General features: G+C 31.2%; 2 long non-coding RNA genes across 2 annotated transcripts; one reads left to right on the top strand and one right to left on the bottom strand.

Moving 5' to 3' along the window:
* Window positions 1-10,601: 10,601 nt before the first annotated feature.
* On the bottom strand, window positions 10,602-11,512 carry LOC149897864 (uncharacterized). The gene is made up of 3 exons (XR_016458124.1): window positions 11,378-11,512; window positions 11,049-11,229; window positions 10,602-10,695 (listed from the first exon to the last, which is right to left on the bottom strand). It is a non-coding gene; the product is annotated as an uncharacterized LOC149897864 (long non-coding RNA).
* Window positions 11,513-13,249: 1,737 nt separating this feature from the next.
* Window positions 13,250-14,837, top strand: LOC149897863 (uncharacterized). The gene is made up of 3 exons (XR_016458121.1): window positions 13,250-13,583; window positions 13,736-13,909; window positions 14,246-14,837. It is a non-coding gene; the product is annotated as an uncharacterized LOC149897863 (long non-coding RNA).
* Window positions 14,838-15,396: the final 559 nt, after the last annotated feature.

Here is a 15,396-nt window from a genome sequence, read left to right as displayed (position 1 = left end):
ATGTTTATCTATAGTAAAAATATTTGCATTGTCCCTGTTTTATTTGGTGAATATTTCATGTGTATGGTATAAATTGAGCTAGTATTCTCAGCTGAGAACTTCTTAATTTATTATCTCAGTATACTATAATACTAGCTATCCTGCGGTTTTCTCGCGTGACAGTACTTATATCAATGACTTATGTTTATCTATGATCCAAATTTTATCAGAATTAATGCAGTAGTTTAGAGTTTAGCCATCAAAGCGTTACAGGCATATTATATAGAATAACTTATTCATTATCATTCTCTATTAATCCTAGGAGAGATACGTATTTTACGTATCCACATTTGTAACGTGAAATTACAAGGAAAAACCGCCACCATATCAAGCTTCAATAACTAATAGAACAAGACAAGCCGCGTGCAAACCTCCATGTTATCGAAATTAAATTGTCTGTGTACATGTAATGTTACGGGGAAATGTATTAAAGTCGTCATTGTTTACAATTTCTGGGAAGTGTATGAAATAAATTATATTAAAGACGTGGGAAACGTCTAACAGAACAAAACTGTGTATTAAAACCGTATACAATGTCTAAAATTTGCCACGTGTTTTAATAATTTTATTTATAGAACTAGCGGTCCGCCCCGGCCTCGCCCGTGGTACATATTTACGTTTTCTCTACATAAGAACTATCCTCGTACTTCAAGGAATATAATAAAAAAAGAATTATCGAAATCGGTCCACCCGTTCACATGTGATGCCGTGACAACGCGGTACTTCTATTTACTTTGAAAACGTAAAAAAGTTGTTGTAGTAACATAAGTGACATAACTACTGAAGATGGACATATGGTATCGCAGATTTTCTTGAAGAACATTTTTTTGTTCTATCTTCAATAGATTCATATACAGAATTTTTATTGAGGAATTTTTTACACCTTGGGTTACATTATTGCATTTTTGGTAAGGATCTCTAATTTTTTTTTGAAAATGCAATATAGCCTAATTATGTTGCTCAGTGAAGATGCAGCTTTTTAATGGTGAAAGAATTTTTGAAATCGGTCCAGTAGTTTATGCGTGAAAATCATACATACCTACATACATACATAATTACAAACCTTTCCTCTTTATAATATTATAAGTATATAAGTATAAGTATATAAGTATATAAGTATAAGTATATAAGTATAGAGTATAGATTAATTCGTTTTAACATTGCATTTACATCAAACGAGCGAATGCTCATTCTAACCCCACTATGACAAATTATTGTATTGTAAATAGACGTAGAGCATTCTTTCGTTGTTCTTACCGCGTTAGAAAAGATGCAATATTCTAATACTGAACTACACTGAATAAAAGTTTTCGCTTACACTAAAAGATCACGAAAGCTCTTGCTAGAGCTCAATGCAGCTCGGTCTAAATGCTGCGTTATGCATTTCTTGAATAGCTTCAAAAATCCTACGTTGAACCTTTTTCCGGTAACATTAAACATATATAATATATGTATACAGTATACACACAAGCGCAGAGATGACTTGCTATCTTCCTGTAACGTCTGCTCTCCGCATCCGATGTTTTGGTTTAAAACGTGACTCTGACTAATGACTACCATTCACATCTATCTGCTTTTGAATGTGGTTGGTTCTTGGTTCGATGCTCGGCTCGTACGGTATTTTTATACAGTGATTTTTCGGTGGATGACACTGTCAAGAGGGGTGTATATTGTTTTATAAGTAAGACGTTTAGATGAACTTAAAATTTTAGGAAACTTCTTATTTTTCTTCAGATATTGTAGTCGCATGAGCAATGAAGTTGTTATTAAATTATTATAAATAATTACAGTTTGAGTTCTTGAAGTGGAATAAGTAAGTTATTTGTAATTAGGAAAAAATTTAACACCAACCATAATATTTAACGATCTATCAACAAATGAGGACAAAATAATAAAATATAATAAATAAATAAATAAATACACTTTATTCAGCACCAAGTAAATACACGTAAAAAAAAGAAACAGACAATATGTTATAAAGCTAAAAAGGCGGCCTTATCGCTACTAAGCGATTTCTACCAGGCAACCTATGGGTAGGATTTTTAATTTAGTTGGTAAGGCTCGATGCTCGTTTCGCGTAACGTATAGTGAATGTTAAGCTTTATATTGAACATTCGCAGTAACATATTATATACAACTGCACGCAAGCGCAGACAGGACTTGCGATCTCCTGGAACATCTGCTCTCCGAATCCGATGTTTTGGTTTAAAACGTGACTCTGGAACAGTCCTATATAAAATTAATAATATCAATATTTGTTTCTTTTCATTATTTACAAGTAACAATATAACGAAATTTTTATCATTGTTCGATCGGATATAGTGTTTTAACGAGGATAAAATGTAACAAAAACAAAAAAAAAAATTAATAAGACGATCTCATGAATTTATTTTATTTAACAAAAAACTGTCAAAAGCTAAAAGTCTACTAAACTAGCTTAGGTTAGGGCCCGCAGCTTTGCTCGCTTGTACTCTGCACGCAAGCGCATCAGGACTTGCGATCTCCTGAAACATCTACTCTCCTGGTCTGATGTTTTGGTTTAAAACGTGACCCCGGGGCTACCCTAGTCCCAAACGCCGCGCCGAAATAATGAAAAAAAGTTTATTTCTTATAATTAACAAGTAAATACAAACATTGTTTTATTATTCTGTCGGATGTCGAGTGTTTTGACAATGATTACATGAAATGAATGTTCATTTATTTAATATTCTTTATTGCGGTCCAAAAATAAATAAAATAAAGAAAAAATTAATATCCAACACCAAAGGATGTCTACCATGTCTCTACTGCTATATATAAATAGAAGATGTATCTTCTAGAATCCCATAGCTAATATAAAAAAATTGGTTGTCTGTAAAGTCGGTTTACTGACGATAGTTGAACGTGACAATGTCCGATTGTGCTTCTTTCTCGCTCGTTCCGTGCTCTCGCTTGCACTTCAAGCCATACATGGAACGCCTCAGAGCGAGGTAACGTCGCATGAGTCATGTTTTTTCATGCGTGCAGCCGGCTCTATCGAATTATAAGACGTTGTCACGTCAAAAAATCATCAAGAGAAGACGCGTGCAAAGCCTCCATAGAAACAAAGTTACACTTCATCTGCGTGCATGTAATGCACTAACTCCTAACTATTGACTAACTATTTTGTAATGTGGTAGAACTTGCGATCTTCCTGTAACTTCGGCTCTCCTGGTCCGATGTTTTGGTTTAAAACGTGACTCCGGGATGAAGGAACTACCCGGGTTTACTTGAACACAAGCGCCTATAACTTTTGCTCTCCCAATCCGATGTTTTGGTTTAAAACGTGACCCGGGAGTGAGAGAAATACCAGGATGCTCCCGGATGTAATGTTAATGTTTGGTACATTATACATAAACTGTACACAAGCACAGTGAAGAGTAGCAATCTCCATGTAGTTTCTGCTATCCGAATCCGATGTTTTGGTTTACAACGTGACTCTGGGTTAAAGGACTACCCGGGTGTATAATTAGTAACATACATACATTTAACTGCACACAAGCCCAGGGAAGTCTGGCTATCCTTGTAAAGTCTGCTCTCCTGGTAGAATGTTTTGGGTTAAAAACGTGACTATGATGATAAGAGCGGAAAATGTTAAAAATAAATATTAACATTTATTTATAGATGGCTAACTGATTTCGATTTCTATAATAACTTGCTTTAATATTATGAAAGTTATTCCTAATTTAATTTACATAATGCTACACAAAGTAAACTTAAAAAAATACTATATTCACGGCAAGTACCATGTAGGTTTTGATTCCCCTGCTAATGTCGATAATTTGCAGCATGAACGGCTGTATTCTTTGATTGTGTTGGCTTAGAAGTTTGATTTTCTTACAGCTTCAAGTAATAGTAGAGCCACGTAGAGCTGAATATTTGATATAAACTTCAACTTGTATATATGTGTACTACGCGCGTGAGGAAAAGGGTCTGGACATTTGTCCAGACAGACGTACAACAAACACTAAAAATGAATGTGTTCATTTCATTATTCGGTCAGATGCAAAAAGTAAAGCAGATGCATTTTGCATACATCTGATCGATTTTCTATAAGTGATTTCCTGACAGCCATCTTTTTCCTGAAAGACCGAGACATTTTTATTACATTTCCACCGGGAATCGAACCCAGGACCAAGGCTCTACCAAGTTCTATGCTCCACATAAATGAACTTGATTTCATATGTGTGTGTGTGTAAACACGAATGTGTACAGAATACAATGAATTACTGTATAAAATAAATAAATAAACTGCACTCTCCTGGCAAGCGCAGACCGGACCCGAGATCTCCTGTAACATCCTGCTCTCCTAATCCGATGTTTTGGTTTAAAACGTGACTGGAACTGGCGAAAAACGTAGATGACTAAATTAAAATGTCGTATAAATTGTTAACAAGAGTAAAAATATGAAATAAGTGGTATGAATATAATAAATTAAACACGTTTTAATTAAGATAAACTCATGAAAATTATTGAATTAAAAAAAAGGTTGCAGAGACAGGTTGCACTCCGGGAGTGCCGGCAGAAGTGAAAACTTGATTATTAACGTTGAGCATGTTTGATATCCATCTGTCTTACGCTTTTTCGATCAGGTCACGTGTCCTGACGCGAGTTTAAGATTTTATACCCAACGCCGCTAAAGAAGTTTTCACTTCAAAAATGGTGTAATATTCATGGCGGCTTCGTTCACGTTAAAACCAATAAATTTTCTTGAAAAAGTAGCCTATATCAATTTTCAATGTGTCTATCGTTTGCCCAAATTTCATCAAAATTAGTTCAGTTGTTAAGATATTAAAGCGTTACAGACAAACAGGATACCTTTTGCATTTATAATCCTAGGAGATTCGTAATTCACGTATCCTATGATGCTTTCATACGTGAACTTACAAAAATTACCGTCGCTATATGAATACTATTAAACAAAATCAACAAGAGGAGCCGGGTGTAAAGCCAACACATATGAAGTTATATTGTATCTGTGTACAATGTACAATGTACATTAAGTATATATATATTATATACACACACACACACACACATTTGTGTCAGTGGCGTAGCACAGATTCGGGATAGCTGGGAGCCCCGCCCAGGGCAACTTATGCGTCAGAAAATCAGAAATATGTCTTAATAGAATTTTAATGATTTAAGTTAATTATTTTCAACTAGCTTTCGGCTTCGTCCGCTTGGTCTAGAACTTTACAAATTATGTACTAAAATCTTCATCGAGAACCACTCTATCTATTAAAAAAAATCCATTCAAATATGTTGCGTAATTTCAAAAGACTCACAGACGACAGAAATCGACTTTGTTTTATATAATGTAGTGAAGATGAACTTCCTTGGAATTTCTGATGTATGATCTGATATCGAAAAATAAAGAGGTAATATTGACATGATTATAAAAGAACTACGAAGTTTCTTGCCAGTTCTTCTCCATAGAAACTGCTTTCAGAATCGGTTGGAAATGGTAAAACTATGATATGACGATTCAAAAGTGCTTCTAGAAGTAGTCTAATTGAATAAAAACATATATTGAGAATTGAGATATATGAAGATGTATCATTGACGTACTTTACACTTAAATATCCTCATCATAGATATAATATCTAAGAAAACAAGGAGTGGTATTCCAGAGGGCCTCTGGTAAACACGGTGCTTAAAGCTCGCGCTTCGTCACTGGTCTACGTGTGTACACATGTATGTATACGTGTATACATAACTGCAGGCAGAAATAACGACCTCCTGCAGCATCTGCTCTCCGAATCCGATGTTTTGGTTTAAAACGTGACATCGGGACGTAGCGAAAAACGTAATAAATTAAATTGTTGCATTTTCAGTTTATCTAGATGTCGGGTTACATTTAACACACTTATGTTAAGCGGATTTCTGTAAAAACTTCCTATTATTAACACCCAATTTAATATTACGTTAAACATTAAAAAGTAATTGTAACGGATAGATTGACAAAGTTACTTTCGCATTCATAATGTAGGGAGAGATCGAGAGAACGTATCTAACTTTAATAAATTACCGTCCCCATATCTAAAAAAACACTATAGAGAAAAAACATTAACAGGTAAAATACAAGTTTAAGATTTATAATGCTAAATGGTCCCCAGGTCAGTTACACAGAAAGTTCCTCCTGGAACCTCCTGGAAAGTCTGCTGTCCGAATCCTATGTTTTGATTTAAAACCGAAAACGTGACCCAGGAACAGCCCTATATAAAATGAATAATATGTATTATGTTTGCTTTCAATGCTTATGGCTTAAAAGTAAATTGTACATAGAATTATTGTAATAAAAATTGTTTAATAGCGCGGTTAGGATCGCGTGCGAACCATTATTTTATTTTGACAAAAAATTACCAATGACAATTTAATAATATGTCATTGTGTATTTTTATTCAAATTTCGTCAGAATTAATTCAGTGGTTTAGCCATTTAAGTGTAACAGGCAGACAAAGTTATTTTCACATTTATTATACTTTCTTTTTTTTATAGTGGAAAGTGCATTTAGGCATACCCAGGGCACTCGGGGGAAGAGCCCTGGGTTATGTCGGACTCACCGATTAAACTCCACTGTGTTCCGCCGTGCCGCTTTATTGACGGGGCATAATTAAAAAAATCATATTATGTTTGTAGATATTCAATATACAATATAATATATTGTAGATATTCGATATACTCTTTTACAATTTTCAATATAATACAGGAATATTTCAGTGATTTAGCCATTAAAACGTTACAGACAGATAAAGTTACTTTCACATTGATAATCCTAGGAGAAATTCGTATTCTACGTATCGTAAAATTACAAAACATCCCATTTCTATGAACGTCTTCTTTTATATTGGTAAAACTAAAGTATTATCATTTATCATTCGATTATTCATATATTCATGCATACCATAATAAAGAAAATCAACCAGAGAAGCCGCGTGAAAAACCTATACATAAATAGAGTGACATTCCATGTGTGCATGTACACCGTGTGTAAACACAACTGCACAATTTGCGATCTCCTACGACGTCTGCTCTCCTAATCAGATGTTTTGGTTTAAAACGTGACTCGGATAATATTCTATCTGTAAAATTTTTTTGAAGAATAGAAAAATCTATCACAAGGCGGTATTCGAACCTGCACCTTTCGCCTTGCGGGGACGATGACTAGTCTGTGCCACCTGTGACCCCGCCCGTGCACCTAATCGAATTTTTTCTTATATGTTTATCATGAATGTTCAAATTTCACCTCCACCATTTGACCGCCTCCTCGGTACAGTGGTTGACGCGTGAGCGTAACACTAAGGGGTCCTGGGATCGATTCCCGGTGGATACGAAGAAAAAAAATGTCTCGGTCTAGTAGGGCACAGAAGGCTGATCACCTACTTGTCCCTTAAGAATCGATCAGTGATCAGCATCTACCTCTTACCCCACTAGGGGACATGGGACTTCAAAATGTTAAAATTTCAACAGAATTAAATTAGTGGTTTATTAATTACAGTGTAACAGACAAACAAAGTTACTTTCTCAGATTTGATAATCTAAAATCTAAATTAACAAAAATACAATCTCTATGTAAGTCTTCAATAAACAAATTTTAAAAGAGAAGCGGTGTGCAAAGCCTCCATATTACATGAACTTACATTGCAGCTGTGTACGTGTATGCCACTGTAAAATTTCAAAACACGTCAAATTACAATCGTGCAGGAAAATTTCCTCGAAATTGTAATGTCGACAAATTGAGATCTGAAACATACGGTTTACAATTGAATGCATTATTTTTTGTGAAATTATAATCTAACAATGAAACCGTTAAAATGGGAAAAGGGAATACGACACGATAGGTTAGATTCGGTTTATTTAAAACTACGCAGAAATAGGACTACAGGGGGGTAACCGGCACCTTTAGAATAACAGTCTTATTATGGGTACGTTTTGTTGCGTTCACAAAATAATCTTACTTTTTTGGCACCGGGACCTTCTAAAACATATGGAAACCAATTGCAACAAGACTGTTTCGAGCGGTTTCGAGACGTCAATCGAAAAATTGGAACCGGCACGCTCTCTTTGACATTTAGCATTCTTGTTATAATGTCAATAATGACAGTTTTAAGCAATTTTAGTGAAGTTGTAAATATGGAACTTTTATAACATTATTTTGAATATTATTAAAAGAATACACATCAAATTTAAGTGAAACGTATGTAGTTGGAAATCTATTTAATAAATGAAGCTTTTAAAGAAGATAATACATTTATTATATTAAAAATGCAAAATTAACATAACTACATCGGGTTGTTCCAAGAAAAGGCTTCAAACCTTTTGATTTAAGAAGAAGCGTGTAAATAATTTATTATTGCGAAGTGCGCAATCATCACGAGTAGGGAATGCAAATCCGTTTACTTTACAAAATCCGGATTTTGAAAAACGGATTTATACAATAATCCGGAGAATCCGGATTTAGCAGATTTTGAATGAAAAATTTGACTTTTCCGTTTGAAACGTTTATTATTATGTAAAATCAATAAAAAACATGAATTTTAGTTAAATCAAATGTATTTATATTTTTCAATACCTAGAAATTAACTAGTCAAACTCTAAAATTATAATAAAATAAAAACTTTTACACTTTGGTAAAGAAAAAACATAAAGCAGACTCCTTGTCACATCCATCACATTACATTATAACAAAACATTTAATATTTTCTAAGATAATAGAAACAACATAAATTGCAAACAGAGTTTTCATCATATACAAACATATTAAAACGAAACAGCTTAAATTTTCTAAATCAGTAAGCAAAATCCTATTTTGCTTTTTCATTCTTTATTAGTAATGATGACAGTCTTTCCATCAGAGTTCTTATTTTTATCAAAATCAGTAATAACAAAATTCAAATTTTCATGAACACAACTACACACAAAGTATAACTTCAATAAACAATATTCTACAAAGTTAAAAAAAAATACTTATTAATCATAGCTAAAATAAAACATTATAAATGGAAGCTACTCCATTACTTAGCCTGTCTTCACTCGAATACTCGAAGCTGCGTAAGCTGAAATACGTTCCAGTCGACGCTTCGAATGGTGATAAATTGTTGTAAACAAAAGTCAACAGTAATGCAATGTGATAAGATCTAAATTCAAACGTATTATTTCTAGGCCCGCTTCGCGACGTGTCGCGATTCGCGCCAAATTCGACTGCTTGCGCAGGAGCCAGGAACGGGATGCACTTACAGTGCCATCTATCGTTTAACGCAAGAAACATTAGAACCTATAAATATTGTACATAATACTGTGCTAATATGTTCGAAAAATCCGGATTCCATTCTTTAAATCCGGATTTAAAAGCCTATTTAAATTCGAGCAAAATCCGGATTTATCGGATTTCGGGTAATCCGGATTGCATTCCCTAATCACGAGTCTCTATGAGATATGGGGGCATCATATGAACAATCTTAAAATACAATTATAACCTACAGATTTATCTGTGTAAGATAAAAGTAATGTAAGTACCATACCCAATGCAAATCTTAAGAGTATATTTAAAAATACGTTTGTTTATGTACACATTCTCCACTTGTTATTTCTCTATATAATAAAATGCAACCCTACTTATTCTCTAAACATAAATTTTATCTAATACCTACTTAATGTAAATCTATAAAAGATTGTTTATTATTTCTTCTTGATTCAATTTATTATATCATGTTATATTATTTATATAATAAAACACTTAAAAGTAAATCTACACTCAAATGCACTACCCATATTATACTTATGTTAGGGATCTCATTTAATTTTGAGAAATAATACCATTATTTATTTCCAGATTCTACAATCAATTCCGAGCACTAGGAATAAGATTACCCAGCGTAACCACATGGAAGCATTGATAGTATTCAAGAAGCTATAAAGTGCCAGCGCAACATATGAATATATTTTTTTCAATAGGAAGCAATATCATGCTTTAAATGTATTAGTGCAATTAAAAACATATTTTATAAATCCAAAATCTTTATTTAGTCCTTTTTATTTATTCATTGACAAAACATTTGCTCCTTTACTTCTCTTGATAACATTTATATATAAAAAAATGTAATAAAACATGGAATTATTTGAAAATAGATTCAATTCTATTTTGATTAAATATTAATAATTAGGTATATTACTCAAATCCAAATTTGTAAGTAAATAGCATATTAAAAAGACCCTTGATTAAAAAAATAAAGTCTTATTTATAATACCAGCCTTTAAAACTTAAAATGCAATAAACAAAAACTTTATATTTACATCACAATGAATAATTCCTACACTAATAGATTAATGGTATTTATATTTTTATTTTAAATTTAAATCAATTATTGTATTTGCATAATATAGAGTAGATAAATAATTCAAAAACTTGCAGTACTTATGTATACTTTTAATTTCATTTTTATTAAACTTAAAAGTTAAAATGAAAACAATGTAGGTACTATATTAAGGTACAATTAAATTTTTACATTTTCTTTGAATATTTTAAGTGTAGACATGGTGGCGCCTCCCCCAACTTGAAGTTCTCACTACCACATGATCATCTCCCAAGCCGGTACTTCCTTGTTCAATGTTTGGGCAAGCCGGCAATCAACACAACTGTGAAAGATAAATTGGATTTAAACTGATTCTTTGTTGCTTTAACATTTAATAAGTACATTTAATATGTTTACTTTTATTATTAAAGGGCTTGTCATGGTGTATGTAATTTAAGATGTTTTTTTAAACAATGTCGGTATAGTTTGTTAAATAATAAATACTTTATTTGTTAATCATTTTTCAAGTATTTTAACATTTTAGTTGTTTATCTTGCAATTCTTAATATCGTATTAAAAAAAAGTTAAATGTGTAGGTGTGTAATTCCCACAGGTAATTCCTTACAAAACTGTTAATATAAGTAGCTTCTAACCAAACATAGATAGGTTTGCTTATAAATTAATATAAATATTTACTTTTGACCAGCTGCTCTAGTTTTTGTGAACTCCCAAATCATTTGCACTTAAACTTTCAGCAGAGAATTCTATCAACTTCGTCTCATCATAACTTTTATCTCGTTGGGAGTTATTCATGTACCTATCTTTGTCTTTGTAATTTCGGGGTCAGGGAGCTTCGCGCACTCTGCACAATGTTCTGCTGTAAGTTAAATAAAAATTACTTCAATTAAGTAACAATAATCAAAACAGACGAAATCATGCAAAAACCAAAACTTTATTCGTAAAAAATAAAAATATATCTCTGTAGTCTGTTATCATAAATCGTCCTTACTCGTACTTTATCTTACCTTGCTATTTCAATATTGCTTTTTCGCACTTTCTCATTTATCCAGAGATGAGATTCACATATTTAAGTTTATGTTTATCTGAAATTTTAGTAATATGAATTATTAGGACAGTGACATGACATTTTGATTTTTGACGTTTAATTAGGGTTGCCAACCGTACTATAATATATAGTATTGTACTATATTTCGGGTCTGCGTACTATATACTGTTGAAAACATATATAGTACGCAAAAATACTATATTTTCAACACCGACAAAAGTTACAAACAAATCCTTCATTAAAAAAAATAAGAACGCGCCTTTTAATTGTTAAGATGGCTAAGTCATATTATTATAACCTATTGCGCATATACCAGTGGCGAGAAGAAAGAAACAGAAGTAGTGTATCATTAATAAAAAATGAGCTTTTGATTTATATCAAAGGACATGTCCAAAAATGTATGAACCAAAAAACCAGAATCGACAGGAATGAAACGTGTACCAATTATGGATTGGCATTGAAGTATAATACATATAATATTACCAAGGGGGCAACTCTGAAATCGTTATAGTATAGGAGCTAGGAGCAAAATAAAATAACTAAGAAATTCCTTAAAAAATATAATATACATAAGTTTCAGTTATGTTGTGGCTTAATATGACGATGTTATAATGTTTTATCACTTGTGTTACACATAATAAATATCATATTTTACAAGCAACGAAACAAAAACGTTAAAGCACAACATAACAAAAACTCTCGATTTTGTAGTTTTTTCTTTTAGTTTATAGATACTATGATTGTTATAGTACTATATTATGTATTATTGGTAATTCTATATAAAAACTGTATAGTATAGGAGCTAAGAGCCAAAAAACAAAGTGAAAAATCGTTTGAAAATAATAAAAACTCGTTATGTTGCGTATTAGAATATCATTGTTATTCATTTATTTTTATAATAAGGTCTAATTTTGTTAAGTTTTAATGATATTATAATCTACCTATCTATAATTGCAACTACATTCAAATCTACAACAAATTGTGTAACACATGAATGTACAAGTAAAAGCAATTAATCTATTAAAAATTAAAATTATAATAACAACGATAATCTCATCCACATCATAATAATTTTCAAACGATTTTCTATTCAGTTCTATTGTCTTTTAACTCCTATACATATCTATTATTATTTTTTATTTCCAATCCTTAGCCACAGAATTAGGCACCAATAATACACACAGTACTATAGCAATTGTAGTATCTTGAACCAAAATAAAAACTACTAAAAACGAAATCTTTAGTCAGTTATGTTGTGATTGAACATGATGTTATTATGTTGCTGTTGCTTTTAAAACGTGTTGATGATAATGATCATGTATAACACAAGTGATAAAACATTATTATAATGTCATATTAAGCTACAACATGACGTAAACTTATTTTTTGATTTTTTAAACGAATTTCTTAGTTATTTTATTTTGCTCCTAGCTCCTATACTATAACGATTTCAAGATTACCGCTTTTGCTACATTATATTATATTTAATTATCAATCCATTGGTACACATTTCATTCCTGTCGATTCTGGGTCATTTTTTGGACATCTCCTTTATATTAATTTAAAAATTGAAACAAACACACAAAGCTTGACACTTTTATTTTAAACAAAAAGCTGTTACACAGTGCAAGAAGTGCAAAAAAATATAGTATTTATAAAAATAAATATATATTTTTCTATTTTTTTTTTGTTTTTCCCATAAAATACTATATTTTTTTTAAATGTACTATATTTTTTACACCTTATTTTGGAAAATACTATATTTTGATGATGAAGTGTTGGCAACCCTACGTTTAATGTTCGATACAAATCATTACGACTTGTCCTAAAAGCCTCGTAGCCAAGCCATTAATCTTAAAAAAATAGACAAAACTTCGGAATTCATTCGCTCTTTGGACATTGTAGGCAATCGTATAGTAATCATGTTGAAAAGGCTCCCGGTACCAAAATAAAGTAAGATTATTTTGTGAACTCAACAAAACAAGGTTGTTATTATAAAAATGGCGGTGATTGAAAATTAAACGTCAAAAATCCAAATGTCATAATCACTGTCCTCGTATTATTATCTAAAATTTGGATAAATCAAATTGAAAAATTGCGAAAGATAAGTAATATGCATTAAAGAATGCATGAAAGAAGCATGAAAGAGCAATTGAAATAGCAAGGTAAGATAATATACGAGTAAAAATTAATATATCTAAAACATTGGACGATTTATGATAACACAGATATATTTTTACGAATAAAGTATTGGTTTTTGCATGATTTCGTCTGTTTTGATTATTGTTAATTGAAGTAATTTTTATTTAACTTGCAGCAGAACATTGTGCAGAGTGCGCGAAGCTCCTTGACCCTGAAGTTACAAAGACAAAGGTACATAAATAACTCCCAACGAGTTAAAAGTTATGCTGAGACGAAGTTGATAGAATTCTCTGAAAGTATAAGTGCAAATGATTTGGGAGTTCACAAAAACTAGAGCAGCTGGTCAAAAGTAAATATTTATATTAATTTATAAGCAAACCTATCTATGTTTGGTTAGAAGCTACTTATATTAAAAGTTTTCTAAGGCATTGTACCTACACATTTAAGTTTTTTTTAATACAATATTAAGAATTGCAAGATAAACAACTAGAACGTTGAAATACTTGAAAAATTATTAACAAATAAGGTATATAACAAACCATACCGACATTGTTTAAAAAACTTCTTTTTAGACGTTTACATACACCATGACAAGCCCTTTAATAATAAAAGTAAACATATTAAATGTACTTATTAAATTTTAAAGCAACAAAGAATCAGTTTAAATCCAATTTATCTTTCACAGTTGTGTTGATTGCCGGCTTGCCCAAACATTGAACAAGGAAGTACCGGCTTGGGAGATGATCATGTGGTAGTGAGAACTTCAAGTTGGGGGAGGCGCCACCATGTCTACACTTAAAATATTCATATTTGTATCATACATCTGAAAATGTAAAAATTTAATTGTACCTTAATATAGTATGTACCTACATTGTTTTCATTTAAGTTTAATAAAAATGAAATTAAAAGTATACATAAGTGCTGCAAGTTTTTAAATTATTTATCTACTCTTTATTGTGCAAATACAATAATTGATTTAAATTTAAAATAAAAATATAAATACCATTAATCTATTAGTGTAGGAATTATTCATTGTGATGTAAATATAAAGTTTTTGTTTATTGCATTTTAAGTTTTAAAGGCTGGTACTATAAATAAAACTTATTTTTTTTTTAATCAAGGGTGTTTTTAATATGCTATTTACTTACAAATTTGGATTTGAGTTATATATATCTACCTAATTGTTTTTAATAAATATTTAAGCTAAATAGAATTGAATCTAATTTCGAATACTTCCATGTTTTATCACTTTTTTTTATATAAATGATATCAAGAGAAGTAAAGGAAAAAATGATTTGTCAATAAATAAATAAAAAGGACTAAATAAAGATTTTGGATTTATAAATGTTTTTTATTGCACTTAAACATTTAAAGTATGATATTGCTTCCTATTGAAAAAAATATATTCATGTTGCGCTGGCACTATGGCTTCTTGAATACTATCAATGCTTCCATGTGGTTACTCTGGGTAATCTTATTCCTAGTGCTCGGAATTGATTGTAGAATCTGGAAATAAATAATGGTTTTATTTCTTAAAATTAAATGAGATCCTTAACAACAGATTACATAAGTATAATATGGGTAGTGTATTTGAGTGTAGATTTACTTTTATAGTCTTATATTCTATATAGGTAAATAATAACATGATGAAATATATTGAATCATGAAGAAATAATAAACAATCTTTTATAGATTTACATTAAGTATTAGATAAAATTTATGTTTAGGGAATAAACTGTAGGGTTGCATTTTATTATACAGAGAAATAACAAGTGGAGAATGTGTACATAAACAGACGTATTTTTAAATAGATTTGCATTGGGTATGGTACTTACA

This window comes from Colias eurytheme, chromosome 24, assembly GCF_061535395.1.
Source record: "Colias eurytheme isolate Ceu_HAF_F1 chromosome 24, ilColEury1 Martin Lab GWU primary, whole genome shotgun sequence".
NCBI lineage: Eukaryota > Metazoa > Arthropoda > Insecta > Lepidoptera > Pieridae > Colias > Colias eurytheme.
Note: the sequence above shows the minus strand (reverse complement) of the source record. Positions and strands in the feature narration are given on the sequence as shown.